Below are 27699 nucleotides of genomic sequence, written 5' to 3'. Positions count from 1 at the left end.
TTCAAACCACCAAGCATAAACTAACTTTACTATTGCTTTCTACTTCAAAAGTCGTTCAGATACATTTAAGTATGTACAGTAGGAGTGCCCAGTATGAGTGCCCAGTATGAGTGCCCAGTATGAGTGCCCAGTATGAGTGCCCAGTATGAGTGCCCAGTATGAGTGCCCAGTATAAGTGCCCAATCAAATCTTCTCTTCTTAAGATACATTTCTTTAGCAATGATACGAAATAGGAGAGTCTAGTATATATGCCATACACAACAGCAGCAGAAAGAAGGGTGAAAATGCAACGGCGCCTGGTGTTTACATATGCCCAACCTGTGACCGCAGCTGTGTATCAAGGATTGGCCTCTTTGGTCATACAAGAAGTTGCAAAGGGAAAAGATCTACACTCGAGACGTAAAATGCCACAGATTATATTATATATTATATATATTTCAGGGGTCAAATCTTAAACAAACATAAAGAAAACGACAGAAAATAAAAAGAAAACAATATTTTCCATAAGTCTAGTCTAAATTTTTTATTTCAATAACAAACACATTTTCAATAAATGACATGTAGGTAGTAACTAAATGTATCGAATATTCTTTCGTCTGAATTTTAAGATAGTAACGTATAGTTGGTTTTCTAAACGCGATCTAAATTTTCTGTTTTTTTTTTTTTTTTTTTCTGTTTCATTGTTTGATAATAAAAATAAGGCTTGCCCTTGAGTTCGAGGATTAATGAGGAATTCAGTATTTTCCGTGGCTACGTAGCCCAAGTTGCGACTTACATACTTTGCCCCATCTAGCGCAGGCATAATCATTGTCCTCCGGTATTCGATTTAGATGTTCTTTTCTTTTTGGTATTGAATGTGTATCACGTGACTTTTCATTTGGTCTTGAATGTGTATCACGTGACTTTTCTTTTAGTCTTGAGAGTGTGTATCACGTGACTTTTCTTTTGGTCTTGAATGTGTATCACGTGACTTTTCTTTTGGTCTTGAGTGTGTATCACGTGACTTTTCTTTTGGTCTTGAATGTGTATCACGTGACTTTCTCATGGTCTTGAATGTGTATCACGTGACTTTTGAACGTGTTCTCCAGGTGTCTCGTTGTGAAGTCGCCATCAGCCAACTGCTCAATTCTATAGCAGTAGTTGCGTTTTAATGCAGCTAGCTTTGAAAACAAAAAAGAAATCGAATTATTTATTTATTTAGAAAAAAGCATTTAGATTTTGTAACATTTTAGATATGTAACATTTTAGATTTCTAATATTTTAGATTTGTAATATTTTAGATTTGTAATATTTTAGATTTGTAACGTTTTAGATCTGTAACATTGTAAAAGTTTTAATTTTTGACATTTTAGATTTCTAATATTTTAGATATGTAACATTTTAGATTTGTAATATTTTAGATTTGTAATATTTTAGATTTGTAATATTTTAGATTTGTAACATTTTAGATTTGTAATATTTTGGATTTGTAATATTTTAGATTTGTAATATTTTAGATTTGTAATATTTTAGATTTGTAATATTTTAGATTTGTAACATTTTAGATTTGTAATATTTTAGATTTGTAATATTTTGGATTTGTAACATTTTAGAGTTGTAATATTTTAGATTTGTAACATTTTAGATTTGTAACATTTTAGATTTGTAACATTTTAGATTTGTAATATTTTAGATTTGTAATATTTTAGATTTGTAATATTTTAGATTTGTAATATTTTAGATTTGTAACATTTTAGATTTGTAATATTTTAGATTTGTAACATTTTAGATTTGTAACATTTTAGATTTGTAATATTTTAGATTTGTAACATTTTAGATTTGTAATATTTTGGATTTGTAATATTTTAGATTTGTAATATTTTAGATTTGTAACATTTTAGATTTGTAATATTTTAGATTTGTAATATTTTAGATTTGTAACATTTTAGATTTGTAATATTTTAGATTTGTAACATTTTAGATTTGTAATATTTTGGATTTGTAATATTTTAGATTTGTAACATTTTAGATTTGTAATATTTTTAGATTTGTAATATTTTAGATTTGTAATATTTTAGATTTGTAATATTTTAGAATTGTAATATTTTAGATTTGTAACATTTTAGATTTGTAACATTTTAGATTTGTAATATTTTAGATTTGTAATATTTTAGATTTGTAATATTTTGGATTTGTAACATTTTAGATTTGTAATATTTTAGATTTGTAATATTTTAGATTTGTAATATTTTAGATTTGTAATATTTTAGATTTGTAATATTTTAGATTTGTAACATTTTAGATTTGTAATATTTTGGATTTGTAATATTTTAGATTTGTAATATTTTAGATTTGTAATATTTTAGATTTGTAATATTTTAGATTTGTAACATTTTAGATTTGTAACATTTTAGATTTGTAATATTTTGGATTTGTAATATTTTAGATTTGTAACATTTTAGATTTGTAATATTTTAGATTTGTAATATTTTAGATTTGTAATATTTTAGATTTGTAATATTTTAGATTTGTAACATTTTAGATTTGTAACATTTTAGATTTGTAACATTTTAGATTTGTAATATTTTGGATTTGTAATATTTTAGATTTGTAACATTTTAGATTTGTAATATTTTGGATTTGTAATATTTTAGATTTGTAATATTTTAGATTTGTAATATTTTAGATTTGTAATATTTTAGATTTGTAATATTTTAGAATTGTAATATTTTAGATTTGTAACATTTTAGATTTGTAACATTTTAGATTTGTAATATTTTAGATTTGTAACATTTTAGATTTGTAATATTTTAGATTTGTAATATTTTGGATTTGTAACATTTTAGATTTGTAATATTTTAGATTTGTAATATTTTAGATTTGTAATATTTTAGATTTGTAATATTTTAGATTTGTAACATTTTAGATTTGTAATATTTTGGATTTGTAATATTTTAGATTTGTAATATTTTAGATTTGTAATATTTTAGATTTGTAACATTTTAGATTTGTAATATTTTAGATTTGTAATATTTTGGATTTGTAATATTTTAGATTTGTAATATTTTAGATTTGTAATATTTTAGATTTGTAACATTTTAGATTTGTAATATTTTAGATTTGTAACATTTTAGATTTGTAATATTTTAGATTTGTAATATTTTAGATTTGTAATATTTTAGTTTTAATATTTTAGATTTGTAATATTTTAGATTTGTAATATTTTAGATTTGTAACATTTTAGATTTGTAATATTTTAGATTTGTAATATTTTGGATTTGTTATATTTTAGATTTGTAATATTTTAGATTTGTAATATTTTAGATTTGTAACATTTTAGATTTGTAACATTTTAGATTTGTAACATTTTAGATTAGTAATATTTTAGATTTGAAACATTTTAGACTTCTTCTCGTAACATTATATTGGGGTGGGGGGGGGGGGGCTACTATTTGTTACATTGTAGACGACTTATTTCATTTAGCTTCGAACACCAACTTCACCCAACTACACCCAACTACACCCTGGTAGACGGATTCACTTGATGATTGAATTTAAATGAAAGCTTTAAATCCTTTTGAATGAACACAAGAAAAAAACCCAACTACTTTATTCTAACAAAACAAAAACCTAGATTGACGAGGTCAGTGTAGAACTAGGCCTAAGGTAAACAGAGACGTAGCGAGCATAATGACGCCCGGTGCTTGACACTTTATTAGTACCCCTCCTCCTCGTCCCCTGTTTCATGAGGCTGATCTCTACTTTAGGTGAAGAAATAGTGTAAAGACTTTCACTGTACAAGGATTACAGGCTCTCTGCAAACTGCACCACACGACACATCAAAATTAAGTACCAGCCCCGCTTTACAGAAGTGGAGGCCTTAGGTGAACTGAACATGGCGGCCCCCAAATAATTTCGAAAAAAAACAACAACTAAATAACATTGGCGAGGTGGCTGAGCGGTTAAGCGCTTGGCTACCGAACCGGGTCCGAATCCTGGTGAAGCCTCTGAGTCCACCCAGCTTTAATGGTTTCGCATTGGGCCCCATAACGGTTGAGTCCGTCCCTGCTTTTTAGTGACGGGTGAATACAGAGTAGATTACTTTTTTCGCCGCAATGTGAGGTAAAAATAAAAAAAACGGGTGAATACTACTTGTTTCCCCCACCCCCTCTTTTTTTTTCCTGGCGTAACTCTAGTTCGTCCGACTTGCATAAATAAAAGAGCGATCTTTCCTTTACTTCTTGCTTGCGTGTCCAAACTCTTTAGCCATGAAGAGAATTATATATATAGATACTTTATTGAAAAAGTCAATACCTTCTTTATTCATCTTATTGAGTGGTCATTTGCTTTTAACACTAATAATTAAATGAATGAGATAATCTCTCCCCCAATCCCCGAGAAAAAATCATGTATATGCGCATGTACTACACTTTATAATATTCCAATGACTGGCTATTAAATCCAGATTTAAAAGACGGTGCGAAAAATAATTCCAAACATTAATTTATTCAACTCTACACGCGGAAATGCCCGAAGACTTAGAGTTTGTTACACAAATATTTTCTAGTTCTCTAGCCAAATTAAATTAAATGGAAGCAACACCCCACAGACAGCAGCGGTTAAACTAAAGCTGCGTTTCGCGAGCAATAGAGATTTCCTCTATAGGGTACCGAGTAATGGATGGCTGCCTGGTCGTGCGGTTTGCGCGCTGGACTGTCGTTCGGATTTATCGACGGTCGAGGGTTCAAACCCTGCCCGCTCCAATCCCCCGTCGTCCTGCGGGAGGTTTGGACTAGGAAGTAAACTATCTTCAACTCTGAAGGAACATCCGAAACATGTCAAACATTTTACAAACAAACATAATGTGTATCGTTGCATTGACAACTTTTGTGTTGCAAAAAAAATTTGGGGGCAAGATGTTTTTGTTAATATGAAGATGATTTTACTCTGCAAAGCTTATAACAATTCACTCTGTCTTTCTGTCTGTCTGGCAAAAACATTTTGAACATGTTTTTCCCTCCATTTCCCAATCTCGGATCAAGTTAAAACTTTGCAAAATCGTTAATAAGCCTGACAATTCATGAACCTATTTCAGAAATTAAACAATTAGTCCATTGATTGTTGGCGATTCATTATTCGATTTCAAAATAGGGTGAATAAATGTTAATTAATGTGAAATGTATCCCACTTCCCATCCTCGGATCAAGTTGACATTTTGCATATTTATTCATAGTCGATAACAATACACCAATCAATCAAAAAAATTAAACCAATTAGAAAATAATTTATTACTAATTAATTAACTTTGTTTTATAGAGCAGAAAGTGACATAAACCCCGCAATTTTCAGATAATTGGCAGTAGTTAGCAGTTCCTTCCCTTAGATAACCTTTGTTTTTAAAAGGTATTAATTATTTTTTCTATATATTTTTTTAAAAAGTATTTTCAATATTTTTTCTTGCTACACAATATGTATAGTGTTTTCTCAATTTTGACGAACACTAATAATTTTGAATTATAAAACAAGATTTTTTTTTAATTACTTAAATCAGAGCTACGATTGAGTGTAATTCGGTTCAGTCATGCTCTATTTTGTGTCTGTTCCAGTTTCTTAATGTTTTCTTGAGTTGAGCTCTTCTAGCTCTCAGATCTTTATGCCTCTGTATTTGAAATGAAGCATAACAAAAATCAGCAGTCTGATTAAATCAAGTACAATATCTGATAGACTGTTAGAGTTAATGAACTATCATCAGGGTCAGACTATAAACATAATATACATCTATTTGCAGCTCAGATGTGCTGTTTTACTTAGTATTGAAAAAAAAAACCCCTGGTGACGACATTTGATGTTTCGTCTCTATAGCTTTGTGTTTGATGAAGTTAGAAACAGTTCCAGTGGGTAAACGCATAGGTCAAGGTGACTGTGACGAGATTGAAGCACTTTAAGTCTGTGTCAGTACTTAAACCCAGTTACCGTAAACAAGGCCTCCGCTACCTATGGTGCAATGTGTGTACTGCACGAAGGCGGGCGAATTGAAAGGGGGCCAAATCATTACTCCAACGTTCCTTTTTTTTGAAAATATATGTTTGCAAATAATAAACTGAAATATTTTATATAAATGCTAAATATTCGATTATCTTTTGAAAGCTTTAGGGGGAAAAAAACGATTTTCGTACATAAGAAATTATTTTATAAACTTTAGAACAAATCAAATAAAATAGAGAAGCGAGCGAGGGATTCCCACGTTTTTTTTTTCCCACAGGTGTCGACTTATTTCTGGCCTTCAACTTTGGCGGGTTGATTGTAATGTCTGTTTTGAGTCGCGTAGCCCGCCTTGTAAGTAGATCTAGTACTGGTAATTAAAAAAAAAATCAATTTTAAAGACATTTTTAGCGGCCCCCAAAAGGGGAAAAGACGCTATTAGTTTTGTGCGAAATGTCTGTCCGTCTGTCCGTCTGACCGTCTGTCCGTCCGCCCCGTTTAGGATCTCGTAAACTAGAAGAGATATTGAAAATCCGACTTCACAATATTTTAGACCATTCAAAGTTCTGATGCAACGGCTACTTTTTTTTTTCCTGAAAGCGAAAATTCTAATTTTTAAAATTAATTATGCAAGCAGTTTTTTTATAAGAAAAAGCTAATTAGTATGCATTGTTAGACCTAATTTAAGACGAATAGTAATCTTATAAACATCATTTTCGTGAACATTTTTTCTATATAGCGGAGATTTTTTTTTTTTTTTTTGAGTATTCGAATATGAGATTGAGCCTTTTCAAAACAATTTACTTATTTAGTTCGAACCGAGGGTCCCGGGTTCGAATCCTGGTGAAGACTGGAATTTTCAACTTCTGAGTCTACCCAGCTCTAATGGGTACCTGACATTAGTTGGGGAAAAGCAAAGGCGGTTGGTCGTTGTGCTGGCTACATGACACCCTCGTTAACCGTAGGCCACAAAAACAGATGAACTTTACATCATCTGCCCTATTGACCACAAACTAGTTAGGCCAGGTTCACATCTAACTTTACATTCACTTTCACGTATCCTTTGATCTGCGGGACGGTTGGGGCACTACACAAGATCTGTTAACCTTCTTTCTCCATTCTTATCTCTCATTTGTCTTTGATATAATTTCATTCGGATTTTCTTTCTGAAAATATTGAAGCCTACCTGGGTGGACCACTGGTCGTGCGGTTTGCGCGCTGGACTGTCATTTGGATTTATCGACGATCGAAGGTTCAAACCCTGCCTTCTCCCATCCCCCGTCGTCCTGCGGGAGGTTTGGACTAGGAAGTAAACTATCTTCAACTCTGAAGGATTATCCGACTTATGTAAAACATTTTACTTCGGGGGCCGATTTTGAGTTTGTGTTTCCACACAAACTGTCTTTTGTAACCTTGTCACTTTTATTTTACACAGCTGTTACATTAAGTTCTTTTGAGTAGTACTTAAAACTACATTTTAAGTATGTTCTTTTCGTAGTTATACTTGTTCAAATCAGTTAAAAACGAAATTTAAAAAAAAAAATTAATATTAGATATACTTAATATTTAATTATATATATATATAACGGTATAAAGATATCTTTTTAGCGTTTTATTATTTTTTTATGTTGCAGGTATTCCACAATGCATTATTATTAGTAATATTCTGTTTCGGATTACTGATCATCTGTATCTTTACTGCCGCGTTTCTCTATGGGGGGGGGGGCGAGGTCCTTTTATTAGGGGAGGGGGAGAGGCGCAACGTCCTGACAAAAAGGGGAGTTATGGAGTGTGTGTGTGTGTTTCATATGCAGCGGTAAGAAGAGGTACGTTACGCCGTAACGATGATGAAGTTAGCGTACCTAGTGCAAAGGTGAAACGGCGGGTAGATCTTGAGACATGAACTGGTAAAGACTGTTAGATCTATATCTCATCTCAAGTTAAATCTGTGAATAATAACAGTTATAATGAGTTATAATGAGTTATAATGAGTTATAATGAGTTATAATGAGTTATAATGAGTTATTGTTCATCAAAGAAGTTTTTTCAAGTTATTTGTAAGCCCAGGGCTCAAGAGTACTGAAGGGGGGACTAATTCAACTTTTACCACCACATCTGTCAAGTACAACTTCTTTTCTTGATTACGATACTAAACAAAACAATTAATTACCAATAATTAATTAATTAACTGGTTGTTGTTTTTTTTATATTGATTCAAGTGTTGTCAGGTAAAAGAAATAATTGTTCGAAATTTCAGCTTAATCCGAGATTGGGTGTGGGAGAAATAGCGTGTACTAACTTTTTACCAGACAGACATATTTTAAAAAGGATCTCCATAGCTGAAGTGGTTACCGTACACAAGCTAGAGGAGGTTGAGGAGCCCTTAACCCTCGAGCTCGCATTCAGGTCGCTCACTTTTTAAAAGAAATAGATTCAAAAAGCGATCACCCAGATACCCCCTTCGTTCTACCACCTACCCCTTTCCAACTGGCTTAGACAAGTGATATGATATTAGCGTATGGAGTATTGTTAGTCTAGATCTATTACAAATTTAATTACATGACTGATCCAAACTAAGTGATACAAACTACACTCAATAGAAAAAGTTTTTTTTTTTAAGTATTTTTTTTTTTAATATTTCGCTTGTTTTGACATATAAACATTCTAGCACTTTCCCCACTACGTGACTAAAATGTTTATGCCAAAATGTCTATTTTAAGAAATCACTGATCCGTAGCGCGAAATCCTTAACACTCAAGTTAGGTAGACTATATACTGCTGTGTGTGTGTGTGCGTTTATGCGTGAAATCCTTAACACTGAATATAAACTATTTAATATTAGTGTGTGTGTGTGCGTGTGTATGATTGAAATGCCGGAGCTTTTTAAGAAAACTGATACGGCTCAGTTCCTCTATTCCTTTTATTGATGTATAGACAGGTTCCTGCTCTAGTAGTCAAGTACTGTAGCAAGATTAAGAAATAAGGATCCCATTTTGTAAGCTACTTGAAAAACAAGTTTATTTGACGATCTTAAAGTACAGGTCATAGATCAGCGGTTCTCAACCCTTTAAGCTCGGCGACCCATTTTAGAATCCCCCACTGTGTCGCGACCTTCCCCCCCCCCCCATACAGCAATAGAAGAATAGACAAAAACAATTCTTATTTTCGATGGTCTTAGGCGACCCCTGGCAAATCGTCAATCGACCCTCAAAGGGGTCGCGAACCACAGGTTGAGAACCCCTGTCATAGATGAACATAAAATGGGATAGACTGTTTCATAATTTTGTTTTGGTGTGTGTGTGCTTGTGTGTGTGTGTGTGTGGGGGGTAACTTTGAACAAGGAAAATGTATATGGCCAACAGACAGGCGAGTTTTATTTTTTACGGAGGAGGAGGTCCTGGGTTCAAATCCTGATGTAGAGCACCTCTAAGTCCACCCAGCCCTAATGGGTACCTGACTTTAGCTGAGGAAAAGTAAAGGCGGTTGGCCACATGACACCCTCATTCACTTTTGGCCAAAGAAACAGATGAGCCATCATCTGCCTCATAGACCGCAAGGTCTGAAAAGGGAACTTTATTTTTTTCGTACACGTTCGAGTTGTAGAACTGTGTTTTCAACGACAGATCTCTCTATTCACCTTCTAACTTTGAAGAACTCTTTAAATATTCATCGATACTTCATCTTGTTGCAACGCGTTATTTTGTCAGTCTTAATGATAAATATTGTTGTAACTCTATGGCAAGCAACTAAACGAAGTTTTACAGTAAATAAATACGTGCGTTTTTTTCCCCAGGACAAACACATAACAACCTTCTGCATTCAAAGAGCCTTGTTACTAATTCTACTAGTCTTTTCTACACCAAATCTGAATACGGACCAACGACAGCCTTTCCTGCTTCGCTCCAGTTCCCCACTAAAGTCTTCAGGCAGCACAAAAGATGGCTCCTTAGTTCCCCACTAAAGTCTTCAGGTAGCACAAAAGATGGCTCCTTAATTCCCCGACACTTCAGACTCTCCACAATCACGTGATACACTGTTCTTTCCTTTATCCCAGCGCCTTCCTGTCCTTGATCAATAGTGCGCTCTAACGCACCACAAGCACTGGTGCAAGGCATGGTTACACAATATTTTAATGTCTATAGATGGTCTAACTTTTATTAAAAGTAGTACCAGGTGGCCTCGCCTCGCTCGGTTTAATAAATTCTTAAGGAAGGTTATATACCCGAAGTCATTTTGGGAATATTTTTGTAATTACGAAAATGAACGATCAGATAAAGACTACAAATCTGACGAGTTGCTTTAGTGTTCTGTTAGTTCTAAATGTAAATGTACATGGCGATTAAATATAAAGTCTCTTAAGTCCTCCTACAGTCTAGACAAACCACAGCTCACATCCGTCTTATAGTTTTACAATGCATCTTTTACTTCAAACTATTGTAGGCCTAGTATTATTGGGTTGGAATAAAGTCTTTGCAGTGTAACTTCTCAGATGGTTACGTTCAGACATTTAATTATGGAATTAGTATATTCATTATGTCTTTAGTACGAAACATCAAGTGACGCAAATCTCTACGTTATAGGGTAAAACAGGCACTTTGTGACAAAGTAAAATGGCGCATTTTTTTCTTAATAGACTAAAATCATTGCATTAGTTTTCTAAAGAAACGATTCCGTGGGGCACCTCTGTTACGCCGAACAATATGTTCACCCCCCATACGGGATACGTGCCCTGCCCAGCCTGACTGTCGGACTATACCGGCTTTTGCCATCCATCCATCCCATCAGTGCTATAGCCCGTGGGGGGGGGGGGGGAAAGGCCTACTTTTGCATATCCCTCCATTCAGATCTCTCCTGGGCCCTCCGTCTCCACGCCCTAACCCCAAGCTTTTTACCGAGGTTTAGAGTTAAATCAAAAGATACTGCAGCGTACGCAAACTCTTTGACCGCTAGATAGATATCATGTTCAGTGTGAGCAAGTAAGGCGTGGAGAAACTGTGTTATGACCATTTCCTTTGTTTTAGTACGGGACAGTAGACACCGAAGCATGAACACATGGTAATAATTCACCAGCAAAATAATAATAATAATAAGGCTTGTCTTCGAGTTCGAAGATTAATGAGGTATTTTCCGTGGCTACGCAGCTCCAGCTGTGACCTACATATTTTGCCACAGTCAGGGCAAGCATAACCATTGTCCGCGGTGCTCGATTAAGATTTTCTGTCCTCGGCAGCAGAATTTCTTTTGGTCTCAAATGTGTATCCGCGGCCTTTGTATAGAGGGAATTCTTTAAGTCCGACAGTTACGCTGAACAGAGCAGTATCCTGTATGGGAGACCAATCTCAGACGAACGTATGCCAAAAGCAGTCTTTTTTTTTTGGTGAGCTAAAAAGTGGTCGACGTAACACCGAATTTGGGTTACAGATGACCTTAACACTATCTGTATTATAGACAGCATGGGCTGAAAAGGAAGGGGGGGGGGAGCTTTCACTTTACTTAATTATTTCCCTATATTACTATAAGAGTTGAAATTAGATGTAGATCTATTCTTATTCTATATATTTAGATTTTTATTCCAGTCTACGACTCTACACTAGCTAGACACTTAAATAAAATTGTAAAGATAAATATCAGAAGGGTAGTTAGCAATGCGTGCGCGCAGGGCAAGGTACATTATTTGCGCCCCTCCCAATTTCCATGAAATATAGGCTATGTGTGGCGCTCCCCTGAAAGTGGCGCCCGGGGCAAAGTGCCCCCCGCTCACTACGTGTCACTTTAGAAGACTGGGCGAATTTTATTTTATTATACCCGGACGTCTTTTATCAAATCCTGCTACCCCTCCAACAGCTCAGTAATGAAACTGTTAGAGCTATGTGTGTTACTACGCCTCTGGGTGGTATCTACAGTTGACTACCTTGAGTCATTGTTCATGTTCAAGTGATCATCAGAAATGCAAAGACCCTGAAACATTTTCTTCTTGTTGTAGCCAGGTTTATTGCTGCTGAGCTGTGAGCTCTTTTTGCAAACTGTGCCAAGGAAAAATAGCGTGCTGTTCTCTTCAGTTGTTCAGCACTGCCGTACAGGGTGTTGGTTATGTTGGGCTGTAGTGGTAGTAGGGTCTGCCTAAGGTGGATTAGGAAGGGGCATTGCTGCTGAGCTGTGAGCTCTTTTGCAGACTGTGCCAAGGAAAAATAGCGTGCTGTTCTCTTCAGTTGTTCAGCACTGCCCTACAGGGTGTTGGTTATGTTGGGCTGTAGTGGTAGTAGGGTCTGCCTAAGGTGGATTAGGAAGGGGCATTGCTGCTGAGCTGTGAGCTCTTTTGCAGACTGTGCCAAGGAAAAAAAGTGTGCTGTTTTCTTCAGTTGTTCAGCACTGCCGTACAGGGTGTTGGTTATGTTGGGCTGTAGTGGTAGTAGGGTCTGCCTAAGGTGGATTAGGAAGGGGCATTGCTGCTGAGCTGTGAGCTCTTTTGCAGACTGTGCCAAGGAAAAAAAGTGTGCTGTTTTCTTCAGTTGTTCAGCACTGCCGTACATGGTGTTGGTTATGTTGGGCTGTAGTGGTAGTAGGGTCTGCCTAAGTTGGATTAGGAAATGGGCATTCAAAGAGGATTTGGTTTACGGTTTCATAAGGGAGGGCGCTGTGTCTACAAAGGGGTAGGTGTGTGAGATTTATTTTGTTGCGATGGTATTTCAACAGAGGTGTGTGTCCTGTTCTTTGTAGATCGCTGTTTGTGGGGGGAGGAAGTTAATACTGTCCAGTTTGTTTAGCATGGTCATTTCTTTGTACACGGCTATGCCTGTGTTTCCTGATGCCCATTGGTTGAGCCACTCCTCTTTGTGATTGTTGGCTAACATTGACCTTGAGGTGAGGTCGTTAACAGGTCTATCTAATCGTGCCACAGATGATCCCGCCTTAATTCGTTCTCTCCTAACAGACGATACCAACGTTGATTCCATCAGAATGTGGTAAATAATTACGGAGAGAAAGAGTTAAATAGCTTATCGGCCTTTTCATTTCCCATGATACCAATGTGTCCTAGCCCTAACTCTGAAACATTTTTAAAAAGACTCGAATGCTATTGGTTGAGCAACAGGTGGATGTTCTCTAGCTACTTCTGACGAGACATCAGCCAAATCCTTAGGGAGACTTTAAATTGTCATCCTCTAAGTCTTCACTGGAGTGTCATCCAGAAGCAGACGTTTTTTATATATCACACTCAGAAGTCTTCTCAGGCAATTGGGCTATTCAAGTGTAGCGGAGTGGATAAATTATACTGGTAGGCTAAACCTGACCTAACACCGCTCCACAAAACACAAGCTGACCTCTGCCTCGGAAAGACCGCCAAAAACGAACTGATTTAAAAGGAACAATCAAGGTGGACAATTCCTTCTCCTGCTGACATCCTTCGCTGAAGCTTGGTGTTCCACATCTACTCCAATGCCACATTGTCACGTGATTGTGCCTTTTTGTGTTTGTGTCTACAAGTTCATTGTTTCTGTGTAGGGCTGCAGGTAAATACATTTGTACTGCTTCTTGTATTAGATATTTTTATTTACTGTTTTCATATAGAATATTGCTACCCTTGTTTCACCTGAAGAACATGCCTATTTTATACATATGTAAGTACTCTGAAGAACATGCCTATTTTATACATATGTAAGTACTCTGGAGAACATGCCTATTTTATACATATGTAAGTACTCTGAAGAACATGCCTATTTTATACATATGTAAGTACTCTGAAGAACATGCCTATTTTATACATATGTAAGTACTCTGAAGAACATGCCTATTTTATACATATGTAAGTACTCTGAAATGCATGCCTATTTTATACATATGTAAGTACTCTGAAATGCGTGCCTATTTTATACATATGTAAGTACTCTGAAGAACATGCCTATTTTATACACATGTAAGTACTCTGAAATGCATACCTACATTATAAGTATTCTCTGAAAGCCTTCAGCATTGACCCAGCCACCTGGAAGACAGAAGCATATGACAGAGCATCATGTCGTCGCGCTGTGAAAACTGGCGCACAAATTGCTGAGGACAAGAGAACAGCGCTGGCAGAAGAAAAACGTCAAAAAAAAAAGCAAGGCCAATGACGCTAGCTCCAGCTGGAATAACCTACCCAGTGTGCGGCCGAACATTCCGGGCTCACATAGGTCTCAACAGCCTCATGAGGAGGCACCAACCCCCCAGTGCAAAGCCCTCAGCCCCATGGATGATAAAAGTGGTCATCATCGAACCACGATCGACGAACTATATATTTGTATTCTAATATTATTAAATACTTTTTTTATTTATAAGCCTTCTACTCCTATGTAACATTCATGGAAAATCTGGGGGGGGGGGGGGCGCACATTTTGCTCACTACGCCTTTGCAGGTGCCCACAGACTTGGGCGTCCTGTTGCTATATATTCGCATACGTTCGTAAACCATCCTTTGGCGGGAAAATTTTTGAATCTTTGGCAGGGACAGAAGGCAAAGGAAATGCATTATGGGAAACTACTTTCAGTATTCAAACAAAATATGTATAGGAAAAAGGTTCAAGTTACTTTTTTTAAATTTCAATTTTGTATTTCTCTCTCTCTCTCTCTCTCTCTCTCTCTCTCTCCCTCCCCCTCCCCCTATCCATTTTTTTCCCTCCTACTTATATCGTTAGTGTATTTAAATTAGTTTGAAAGCAGCCGACATTATTTGTGTTAGTACCAGGGGACCTAGCGTCGCTCGGTAGAATTTTTTGTTAGAGAGGTAAAAATTTTCCAGAACTCATTTTGAAATCCATTTTTTTTGTAATAGCAAAAAAAAAGAGCTATTGGGGAACGACTGCCTATCTGAAGTGTTGCCTTTATGTTCTATTCATTCTAAATGTAATTGTGCTTTGAGGTTTGAATAGAAAGTGTCTTACGCGCCCCTCCAGTCTTTTAAATCTGTTTCTTACATTGAGTCGTTTTACGTTGCAGGTATGGAATGAAATTTGTTTGGTCCAATATTGTTTTGTAAGAAAGTCTTTGCGGTGCAACTTTTGAAAAAGTTACGTTCAGACGTTTTACAGCTGGAGTTCTTGAATGAATGGTAGACTAGAAACATTCACGCCAAACTTTTGTCCAGCTCAGCGATCGTCACTGACCAAGTGCGCTACTTGCTTTCATGGACACCAGATGTTGCCGATTCTTTAGTTTGGTCGCACGGTAAAGCAAGTGCCGTAGTTTTCCCCCTAATCGACTTCCATACAATAGCCTTAGTGTTTCAAACATAAATAGACGCAGCAGTCAAGTTTCAACGTAAATGGGAACTTCATTTTAACTCATAATATAATCATTTCTTATCAGAATAAAATAGTATACTTTCATAATGAGCTTATATTATTACTAGCATTACCCACCGTGGACACCCCTTCTTTTTTTTTATTATACTTATAACAATATAATAAAGTAAAAACGCCCCCCCCCCGGGCCGCCAACGCAGTCACTTCTGGCCTGTTACTAGCCTTTGACTCTTCAGTCATGTAAAGGCATGGCCGGAATGTCGTCCCTATTAATTAAAGAGTTGAATAAATAAATAGAAGTTCCGATACATTTTCCACACCGTCTTCAAAGTCTGGGATCTATAGGCTTATCATTTGAATTGTAGATACTCTAGTCTGGGCGATGGGGGAGGGGAGGTGTTTTAAAAAATAAAGTTTCTTATTTTTAAAATCTAACATTTATCGTTATAAAGCTGTAAAAACGAGGAATAGACTTTTTTTTTTCTAAATGCATTTTTTTAAATGTTTTACTTTTTTTTTTTGATAGATGCTGCCATGAAGGAAATTTATTCAATTTAAAATTGTTTGTAACCTTCGACTCTGATTACGATCTTGTCCTGTCTGAAGCCTGTCTTATAAGTAATACCTTACACCAGTGATGCCCAAAATACGGCCCGCGGGCCAGATTCGGCCCGCGACGTGTTTCCGTCCGACCCATCGAAACGGTTTGACGCGTAAAAAAAAAATAAACTTCAAATATCCCATTAACTAAGTTAAGTACTAGATCCAAAGGTTACTAATAAAAATAGCTTCCGGTCAATTCGTTTATTTTTTTGTACCTTTTTGGTCATGTGGCCCGCGCCACGAGTGTCGGAAATAAAAATGGCCCGTAGGTCAAATTAGGTTGGGCATCACTGCCTTACACGATAGAGGACTAGAAAAGAATAAGAAATTATACGGAATATAGAAATCTAACTGACTAAAATTTGTTAATAATTGCCATTATCGGTGGATGGAGAATACTTTTTCACATTCTTTGCCATATATGTTATTCCTTTCCTGTTACAAATAGAAAGGTCTATATTGTCTACCGAGTAAATTTATGAAGGTTTTATCAGATAGATGCCGAAACACCGCACTGTTTAACTATAACTGGGGTAGGGAAAGATCTGAAGAATTAAAGGTAGACAACCAAGTATCCTGTACCTAAATTAAACACACTTACTGTAACTGTCCTTTTAAGATTGATCCATACAATGAATTGAGCACCTGCTAAGGCAGGGGTTCTCAACCTGTGGATCGTGACCCCCTTGGGGGGGGGGTCGATTGACGATTTGCCAGGGGTCGCCAAATACCATAGAAAAAATGGATTGTTATTGTCTATTCTTCTATTGCTGTGTGTGTGTGCGGGGGGGGGGGGGGTCGCGGCTAAGTGGGGGATTGTAAAAAGGGGTGGCCGAGCATAAAAGGTTGAGAACCGCTCTGCTAAGGGAACACCTCCTCCTCTAAAACTGTAAATAACCAGAGAATGAAACTTGATCGAGACATTTCTTTGAGACAGACAGTTCAATGCCAGGTTTTTCGTTATTCACAGAGAGCTGCACTTTCAAAGCTCATGACACTTCTGAATTCTAAATAGCAGTGTAGAGAGAGATGACTGAGCAGACGTCGCAAAATGTTTTAAATCAGCGTTTTCCAAACAGTGTTGGAGGAAACGTGTGTTTTTGCGTGGCCTGAAGAGGTGTCCGACAAACTACTGGAATAACTAACTAGTAGGCCTCCACGCAATTTAATCTCTCTAAAAAATAAACAAAGTGTTCCGCTAATTAATCAGAATGTGCAAAGTGTCCCGTTAAGGAACAAGTTTGGGAACCACTGTTGAAAATAAACATTTTGTATGGCGGGAGAGTGTAGCTGTTGGTAGATTGTAGTTTACAATTTCTCATATTCGTGCTAATAATACCGAAGCCAGTCTATCTACCTGCCTTACCTGAGATGAACTCCTATTGAAAAATCAGAGCAGGAAGGACTAAATCCTCCCGTAGTGCTCTGGCAAGAAACTGGACCGTCCGGCGTAATGCCTCGTAGCTACCATACAAGTCGAGTGACTGCACAGGCAAGTCCCCTCTTAGCTCGCGGAGCTGGGGACACTCGTACAAGACGTGCGACACTGTTTCGACGCTCTCTCCACAGTGAGGGCATCGGGAGTCGTAGTTCGGACGGAACCGGGCAAAGTATGCCCCAACAGGACAATGTTCCGTCCTACACTGTGCAATGATTGCTTATTCTGACCTCCTTAACCGCCACCACGGATCGTCGCGATCTGGGTGACGCATATGCTGCCAGACACTACGAGCTCTGTCGGATTCCTCCCAGGACTTTAACCACTTCTCATAAATGAGTGCTCGGATTTCTGCGGTTTCTTGTAAAAACATGCTTGGTGCTTCGAGTGTAGTGGCTGCCAAAGCTCCCTCTTTTGCAAGGGCATCTGCCGTTTCGTAGCTCCTCACGCTGCAATGTGAGGGCGCCCACTGCATGAAACGACAGCTCCAATGGCTCGGCGGATGTTATCTGCGGCGCCGACTGCCTCTTTTATTACGGGCGACCCTACCCCGCCGCCACCCATAGCTAGGAGACTGGAGCGAGAGTTGATTACCAGCACACCTGTAGTTGCGCTAGTTTTGTTTTGGGTCATTAGGGCTCTAATAGCCTTACCAAGCAGACATGTGCCGGAGTTTTCCCCCTAATTCTTTTCACTGCAAATGCATTTTCCTGACGTATACAGCTCATTATTCATCCTATTAAAAAAGGACCTTGTGAATACTGTTTGACTTGAAAAATATTCTAATATGAACTTATAGACCCTTACTACATTGCAAATTACAATCGATCTTTACCTTGAAAAGACAAGCTATCCGACAGATTTAAATTAGGGCTTTGAGGATCGCCGCCGAAAACAAAATTCTTCGAAAAATAATATTTAAAAAAATAGCTTATTTGTAAGTAATACATTTTGTCCAATAGGCATGTTTGTAACTTTGTTTTGTTACAGTTTGCAAGCTCTAAACAAAAAATGTCGAAAGTGGGAGGAGAAATTAAGTGGATAAATAAGATTCTACTCTACATATTTTTGCATTTTTAGCATTCAAGCATAAATTGTGAGTTATAGTCCCAAATTTATTTAACTAGAAAAATATCAGATTGAGTAAAGTTTTGAAATAGGCGACTAGGAAAAGAATATTTGGGGTCAGAACTCCTCTCAATTGTTACACTTATACTGAAAAATGTCGAATGAATTCTAAATTTTCCAAAACAAAGTCTTTCTTAAAATGATTATGATAAATTCATGTGCAATTACATAAACTCAGTCGCCATATTGGACTATTCTGTTTGAAAACGTCATGTCCTCGTCTGAAAAGTGGAGGGGGCGGTAGAGTGAAAACAATTAATCCTCGCTCCTTTTTATAATTCTTGCTAATGATTGCATTTGGTATTAAAGACTATGGAAGACTATGGAATGGGGCGACTCGATATAATAATTGAATTATAGCATATATAAAGTATATTAGTGACAGATTATTTTTTCATTTTGTAATTTCTTAACTAAAATAAAGAAAAAGTACTCGTTTGTCCGATGGGCGGAAGGCGATTGCATGTATTGCCCCTCCCACCTGGTACAACCTTTTTTCATTTTATATTGACTAATAATAAAATATGAGATTATACAAATTATACAATATACAAATTAGTTCAAATATCTCAATATGTAGCTTATATGATATAGATATTCAACTCATTTTGTTCACAAACTATGATTTCTAGAAAAAAATAGGACCGCCCCCCTCTAAGAGGGCTAGAATGGGAAGGGCAGTAGATACAATCACACCCCCCCCCCCCGGCTCACCGAATCGGCCAAGAAACAAGAAGATTAGCGACATAATATAAAAATGATATAGTAATTCAACTAATTTTGTTCACAAACTATGATTTCTCCATAAAAGTAGGACCGCCCCCCCCACACACACACGACATAATAGAACGATCGGTTAAAATACCAATAACACGTTTAAATCATATAGATATTTAATTGATTCTGTTAACAAGGTATGATTTCTACAAATAAATGACCCCCCCCACCCCCACGCAAAAGTATAGAGGGGGCGGGATTGATGCCATCGCACCCTCCCCACCCCACCAAATCGGCTAACATACTAGGGGGGGGGGGGCGAAATAGGTTGAAATATAAATAATTAGCATATATTATTTACGTTAGTAGTACATTCGTATGCAAATTGGGTGATTTCTAGACTAAAATTCGTCCGTTACCCCCCCCTCCCCTCTTCAGGGTGGGGGATGGGCCGAGTGGGAGTGGGGCAATTGGGCCCCTGATCCACCAGTGCTCTGAGTTTGAGTTAAAAAAACAAACTCTCTTTTGTACATTCTTGTCCACGAAACGGAGCCTGCTAGATCTTGTTTAAAAGATTAACAGATGTTTTGTATCAATTTAATATATCTTTTCATTATTAGTATATATTATTAACATAAGTAATAAATTCGTATACAAATTGTGTGAATTCTATACTAAAATTCGTCCGCGTGGGGGGGGGATCGCCCCTACTGCCCCCCCCCCCTTGGATCTGCCTGTGTGCTCAAGGCAGATGTTGTTTTATGTATGTCTGATGTCCTCGTGTAAATGAATATGTATATCGTTGAGTTGCCTCCCTCAAGTTATTACAATGTTTTAACATATGGTAGAGACTATTTTGTTTTGTTTCTTTCAACTAGCCTTTAACGATGGCAGTCAAAGTAGCACAGATTAATTCATAATATTTTATAAATATTTGAAAAAAAAATTTTTTTTTAGTTTCTTCTAAACACAATAAGAAATTTACAAATCAAGATAATAATGTTTCGACCAGCTGCATCTATTTATATAATAATTCAGTCAACTATATTGTTTGTACAGGAGGCGCGGGGGCTGAGCGGTAAAGCGCTTGGTTTCCAAACCGGGGTCCCAGGTTTGAAGCTTGGTGAAGACTGGGAATTTCGGGATCCTCTGGCGCCTCCGAGTCCACCCAGCTCTAATGGGTACCTAACATTAGTTGGAGAAAGTTCTGGCCACATGACACCCTCGTTGCCCACAGAAACAGGTAACCTTAACATCATCTGCCCTATAGATAGCAAAGTCTGAAATCAGGACTTCAAACAAATATTGTTTGTACGCTTTTTAAGAAAAAAAATTTCCACATTTAGCTTCATCTTTTCACGTCGACTGAATCTCTCGCCAGCATTAGAGTCTCTTTCATTGACAGTCCCATCCATACCTTGATGTTTTCTCCACTTCCATTCATCTGTCTGTCTCTTCTTCTTGTTCTTTACACATTGCAAAATATCTTGGAAAAAGATAAAATGAAGTGAGATCCACTTAGGGTTGCCAGACACCTGTAAACGCATATGAGGACCAGAAAACAAAAAAAAAAAGGGAGGATAAACCCTGCAATAGGAGTTATTAAAAAAAAGAAGTCAAAAGTAAACTCCTACAGCAGTCTGTGAAATAGGACTCAAACCTCTGAAGGTAAGGCGTAACAGGACAGCAATAGAGGCTATAGGAAGACCACCATCAAAAACAACTTACAAAAAGAAAATGGGAAAATCAAGAACTTCGCATTTCATATTTAACCTTCACCTTCAGTTGAATCTTTGGGGGGGGGGGGGGGGGCACTTTTGATTGCGCCCTTTCCCATTGCTTTATTTCGTTTGCTTTGGATAGAATTCCATTCAACCTCAGACCCGTCCATTCGTTTATATTGTCCTCCCATCGCTTTCTCTGTCTGCCTCTTCTTCTTTTTTTCCTGGTACTGTATCCTGAAGGAAGGTCTTTAAGAGAACCTGAAGACGTTGCTATGTGGCCATAGAGTTTAAGAGTTGCAATCGAAGCAATGATTTTTGCATATGAGACAGAAGAAATCATTTCCATAACGGAATACCAGCATCGTAATAAGCTAAAGTCTTCTTAGGTATTCTTTAAATATTTTCATACATGGCGGTAAAACTATAATTAGCAAATTTTCTGGTGTATCCGGTGTGCACAGTTGAATTGTTGATACGCAATGCTTTATTTTCTAAAGTTATATGAAATGTTTGACATGTTTCGCATGTTCCTTCAGAGTTGAAGATATTCTTCGTCCTAATCCAAATCTCCCGCAGGACGACGGGGAATGTCAGCGGGCAGGATATGAACCCGGGACCATCGAGAAAAGAACGGCAATCCAGCGAGCATACCGCACGACCAGGTACTAGAGAATTAAACTTTCTAAGCTTGCACGTTGGTAGCTTAAATTTAGTTCCAACATTGAAGTTGAAGTTAACGCCCTTGAAAATCTCCAACAGAGCTCACTTCTGTGTGTCTCGTGGAGTCGCCTAGTATGGGTGCAGATTTTATTTTCCTGGGCTTAGACGATTGTTAAGCAGCTGATGACGAAGATGGACCCCCGCCAGTTCTTGTTTGATTAAAGTTATTGAAATTATCATAAGATTTTTAGATCTACCTGGTTTGCAGCTACATGCAAGGCCTCCCGTGAAAGTAAAATCTAGACGTCGCAGCAAGCTGTTCATCAAGTTTTCTTCCAATACACTTTGAGAGCCACTAAATTAATAATAATAATAATAATAATAAGGCCCTAGTACCTTGAGCAGAGGGAGAAAGCTTTTTAAACATTGGAAATAGAAAACAGGTTGAATAGGCGGGAAGAAGAGGATTACGTCACAATACCCACGCGGGATACGATCCCACACAATATGGTCACAGCTTAATCGTGCAACACGACTTGCTGGTATTGAGCAGGGGCGGACTGGCAAATGCCCACTGGGCCGGCACCAAACGGGTCGGTCGGATCGCAACATTTTTAATTTGTAAAGCAATCTACTTAAAAAAAAATAATTTTTAAATAGGGGGGGGGGAAGTAGTTTAACACCCGAACCCAAATGGTTTTACTAATTTTTTTTTGTTTGGATTGTGTTTGAAATTCCACCAAAGTATCACAAACTTTACACTATACAGTGAACTTAATACCATCAGCAGACCTGAAGGCCGTGTCGTCTGATATATACCAGCGGCTTCGAGTTCACTGTTCCTTTGATGTCTTTGAGGTTGTTGTCAGGGGCTAATCATTATGCTGGTCGGCATGGACGTTTGACGGCACTACCATTGGTCTCTCCATTGATGTTTCGACACTAACCGACAGTGCTACCGAAAAGGAGGGGGGGGGGGAGAGGTTGAGTAAAAAAATATCGCATGCCACCCAACTTATAGACAGCTCAATAGAGTCTACATTCCGGAATTGTAATGAAAAAGTAAGCATTCTTTTTTTTATACATTCTTAATAACATAAACCATAAATAAACACTATATTTCAATTACATTGAAAACCAAATTTAATATCTTCTTTTTATCTTATATAATACAGACGTTACTTCAAAAAAGAAGATGATTACGTCCTACGCGCCATGCATTTAGTCATGCATATTAACCAATGACTTAAATTCTGCCAAGTCACTGGTTTTCCTGGCTAGCTCAGGCAACCCATTCCATGCTCTAATAGCACTAGGGAAGAAGGAGCATTTGTACAAATTTGTCCTAGCATATGGGATGAGGAAAGTGCCTATATTATAGATGCAAATCGCCTCCACCTAACAATGGAAATCTCAACTTGGGGAACATATGTATCATTTATTGTGGAAATTATCATAATAAAGATCTTGATACACATAGCTTTATTTTTTAAAAAAGGCTTTTTAAAATGCATTAATTTATTTACCCAGTAATTGATTGACCTTGATCTAGATCTAGAAAAAAAATATTTTCAATAATATTCACGACATATTCAAATCAAACTCATGTTCAAATCAAACTCATGTTCAAATCAAACTCATGTTCAAATCAAACTCATGTTCAAATCAAACTCATGTTCAAATCAAACTCATGTTCAAATCAAACTCATGTTCAAATCAAACTCATGTTCAAATCAAACTCATGTTCAAATCAAACTCATGTTCAAATCAAACTCATGTTTTTCCTCATAAATTACTTGGATGAAGCTGTAAGGGAAATGTGAGTTTGATGGTTAAAATGTGGCCCTTTCATTACTATCAAAATAGAAAGAAACCAGAAAAGAAGGGACTGTTCCGGCCATAATTATTAATACAAAGCTGGGAACAAATCAACGGGCGTAGCCGGTCTGTACTTTATGGCTGCCTGGTCGTGTGGTTTGCGCGCTGGACTGTCGTTCGGATTTATCGACGGTCGAGGGTTCAAACCCTGCCCGCTCCCATCCACCGTCGTCCTGCGGGAGGTTTGGACTAGGAAGTAAACTATCTTCAACTCTGAAGGAACATCCGAAACATGTAAAACATTTTACAAACATTTTACTTCCAGTCTACTATATATATATTTACCATATATCCCTCACTGGTTGATCACGAGATCCCTTAACTCTTTCTCACCTAATCAACGATATCATTTCAACTTATTAAATTTAATTAATTTTGGTCTTTTAAACCTTAATTTGTGTTCTATAAAAAGAGCATGCATTCTCCTACAATTCTATACCAAAAGTAACGTTTTCTGAATACAAATAAAAATTGTGTTGAAGTTTAATCATAACAGGATGTGGAAAAATAATTACGGAGATAAAGAGTTAAACTGTCGCACGTATCCGCATGAAATTTCGTACACAGGTTGCCCTTACCTCTTAGACGCTTGCTAAGAACCCGATTTGACATATTCGCAGCCTGACGACTGCTATTCGGGAAAAACTGCATTTTAGTTTCGGTATTTCCCCTAAAGGACACAGTCTATATATACATAAAGCTTTTTTTTTTATTTTAATACGTATTTTTTAAACCAATTCTTTTCCCCTAAGGGGTCGTTCGTAAATGACATCACTAAAAAAAATGACCTTTTTTTACCCCCTCCCCCCCCCCCCCTTGTCACAAAGTAACACAAATTCTCAGACCCCCCTCCCCTCCTCCCACGTCACAGCTGATCTTTCGATACATAAATTGAATTTAACTTTTTTTCTCCATTTGATGTTTTCAGGTTAGAGATTTGAATTGTCAAAAAACACGTTGACGTCGTTATTTTGCCGGAAATTTAAGATTTTAGTATTTTTGAGAAGAACAACGTGAAATTCTCAGTCGGCAGTGCCGTTTTCAGTTGAACTCCTCAAACAGGACTGAAATGTCTCTATATTTATCAATGCTTTTTTATTTGAGAATAAAACTACCTGAGAAGTTCATGGTGAAATGAGTACCTAAAAAATGTTATTATTTTTTTAGAAGATTTTTGAAGATTAAAATAAATATTTTATTTGTGTTTTTTTTTTCTGAATTTTAAATTTTGTGACGTCACAAAATCGCTAAACCCCCCCCCCCCCTTTTTTCCCTTCTTGTCACAAAGTGTCACATTTTCTCAACCCCCCTCTTTTTTTTTTTAGAGCGTGACGTCATTTAGGAACGACCCCTAAGTCTACTTATTTTTACTTTTAATTTGCCTTACGTCATTTCGACTTCCCTTTTGGACGCGGTCTTAGTAGAACTGAAAACCAATCCTAATAGCATTAATGAGATAGATCTAGTCTTTTTTCTTTTTTTTTTTTTCGAGAGGGAGAAAGAGAGAGAGAGAGAGAGAGAGAGAGAACAAATAATGTTACTTTGTATCACTATCAAAATAAAAACAAACAACTAATCCTGATAGCATTGAAAAGATCAGTCTAGATCAGGGGTTCTCAACCTGTGGGTCACGACCCCCTTAGGGGTCGATTGACGATTTGCCAGGGGGCGCCTAAGACCAATGATAAATGGATTGTTTTTGTTAATTCTTCTATTGCTGTGTAAATGTGAGTGGGTGGGGGTCGCGAAAGAGTGGGGATGGGTATAAAAAGGGGTCGCCGAGCTTAAAAGGTTGAGAACCGCTGGTCTAGATCAATTGCCATTTCGCTACATTCAAAAGTGGTCAGATAAACGATTACAATCAATAAACACCAAATTGATATTTCTTTTTTATTTAGAGAGAACGAAATACCGAGAGAAAGGAATAAATGGTAACAGGAATATGCACGAAAGACTGACTTTTTATGTTGGCGGGAGAGAGGGGAGATAAGTAAAAGTGCTACTAAAATCAAACGGCCAAAAATATTAGAGCGTGTATGTGTCTGGGGCGCATTATGAAGCGGGTCTTTCCAAATCAAGTCAAAAGTCTATATGGGAGAAATTTTTAAAAAAAAATTGTGGGTTGCAGATAGCGAAAGAGAGAGAGAGAAGAAGAAAAAAGAGAGATGGACATAAAATTTCATTGTAAGAGATACACTCATTCACGGGCTAAAAAAGTATGTTGATCGTTAAAACATGGCCGGTTTATTAAAATACACAAAAAAAAAGATACCCAACATAGAGCCTGGGTACAAACTAACGACCATAATAAAGAATATAAAGCCTGGGTACAAACTAACGACCATAATAAAGAATATAAAGCCTGGGTACAAACTAACGACCATAATAAAGAATATAAAGCCTGGGCAAGCGGACAAATTTACGGGCGTAGCCGGTGTGTACTGCTAGTCTAATATAGATGACATCTCGATTCTTGTATTGTATTTTATTAAAAAGGTTTTTCTTGCTTCTATGGTAATGCCATGAGAAGTTTTGAAAGCCTCTGATCTGGAGGAATGTTTCAATTAAAATGGAAATGGAAAGACGACTACGTGCATTGGTTTTGAGTTGTTTAAGAAGTTGATTGATGAGTTGATTGAGAAGTTGATTGAAGAGTTGATTGATGAGTTGATTGAGATGTTGATTGATGAGTTGATTGATGAATTGATTGAAAAGCTGATTGATGAGTTGATTGATGAATTGATTAAGAAGTTGATTGATGAGTTGATTAAGAAGTTGATTGATGAATTGATTGAGAAGCTGATTGATGAGTTGATTGATGAGTTGATTAAAAAGTTGATTGATGAGTTGATTAAGAAGTTGATTGAAGAGTTGATTGATGAGTTGATTGAGATGTTGATTGATAAGTTGATTGATGAATTGATTGAGAAGCTGATTGATGAGTTGATTGATGAGTTGATTAAGAAGTTGATTAAGAAGTTGATTGATGAATTGATTGAGAAGCTGATTGATGAGTTGATGAGTTGATTAAGAAGTTGATTGATGAGTTGATTGAGAAGTTGGTTGAAGAGTTGATTGAGAAGTTGATTGATGAGTTGATTGATGAGTTGATTAAGAAGTTGATTGATGAATTGATTAAGATGTCGATTGATGAGTTGATTAAGAGGTTGATTAAATAGTTTGATTGATGAGTTGATTGAAAAGCTGATTGATGAGTTGATTAAGAAGCTGATTGATGAGTTGATTGAGAAGTTGGTTGAAGAGTTGATTGAGAAGTTGATTGATGAGTTGATTGATGAGTTGATTAAGAAGTTGATTGATGAATTGATTGAGAAGCTGATTGATGAGTTGATTGAGAAGTTGATTGAGATGTTGATTGATGAGTTAATTAAGAGGTTGATTAAAGAGTTTGATTGATGAGTTGATTAAGAAGCTGATTGATGAGTTGATTGAGAAGTTGGTTGAAGAGTTGATTGAGAAGTTGATTGATGAGTTGATTGAGAAGTTGATTGATGAGTTGATTGATGAGTTGATTGAGAAGTTGATTGATGAGTTGATTGAGAAGCTGATTGATGAGTTGATTGAGAAGTTGATTGATGAGTTGATTGAGAAGTTGATTGAAGAGTTGATTGAGAAGCTGATTGATGAGTTGATTGAAAAGCTGATTGAGAAGTTGATTGATGAGTTGATTGAGAAGTTGATTGATGAGTTGATTAGAAGTTGATTGATGAGTTGATTGAAAAGCTGATTGATGAGTTGATTGAGAAGTTGATTGAAGGGTTGATTTAGAAGCTGATTGAGGAGTTGATTGATGGGTTGATTGAAAAGCTGATTAATGAGTTGATTGAGAAGTTGATTGATGAGTTGATTGAGAAGTTGATTGATGAGTTGATTGATGAGTTGATTGAGAAGTTGATTGATGAGTTGATTGAGAAGCTGATTGATGAGTTGATTGAGAAGCTGATTGATGAGTTGGTTGAGAAGTTGATTGAAGAGTTGATTGAGAAGTTGATTGAAGAGTTGATTGATGAGTTGATTTAAAGCTGATTGATGAGTTGATTGAAAAGTTGATTGAGAAGTTGATTGATGAGTTGATTGAGAAGCTGATTGATGAGTTGATTGAGAAGTACTGTGATGCTAAAGAGCTCAGAAAGTTGATTTTACAGTGCTAAAATGTGCACAAACATTATTATACGCTGTAAAATATACGCTATTTATCAACAACTGAGACACCAAAGTAGCGAGTTATTTATAGTTCTCAGCCATACATCTCCAATTACTTACCTAAATAAATTGCGCTTTACACCGATATAGG

General features: G+C 36.8%; 1 long non-coding RNA gene across 2 annotated transcripts in view; it reads right to left on the bottom strand.

The window, feature by feature from the left end:
- Window positions 1-504: 504 nt before the first annotated feature.
- LOC129928720 (uncharacterized) overlaps window positions 505-27699 on the bottom strand; it is a 30187-nt gene continuing 2992 nt past the window's right edge. Inside the window, exons 2-3 of one of the 2 annotated variants that reach the window (XR_008780203.1) lie at window positions 7824-7907; window positions 505-1160 (exon numbers count right to left, since the gene is read on the bottom strand). This is a non-coding gene — a long non-coding RNA (uncharacterized LOC129928720). The remainder of the gene's footprint in view (window positions 1161-7823; window positions 7908-27699) is intronic. The other variant, XR_008780202.1, reaches the window with a different exon arrangement.

Source organism: Biomphalaria glabrata, chromosome 10 (assembly GCF_947242115.1).
Source record: "Biomphalaria glabrata chromosome 10, xgBioGlab47.1, whole genome shotgun sequence".
In the NCBI taxonomy this organism is placed as follows: Eukaryota; Metazoa; Mollusca; class Gastropoda; family Planorbidae; genus Biomphalaria; species Biomphalaria glabrata.
Note: the sequence above shows the minus strand (reverse complement) of the source record. Positions and strands in the feature narration are given on the sequence as shown.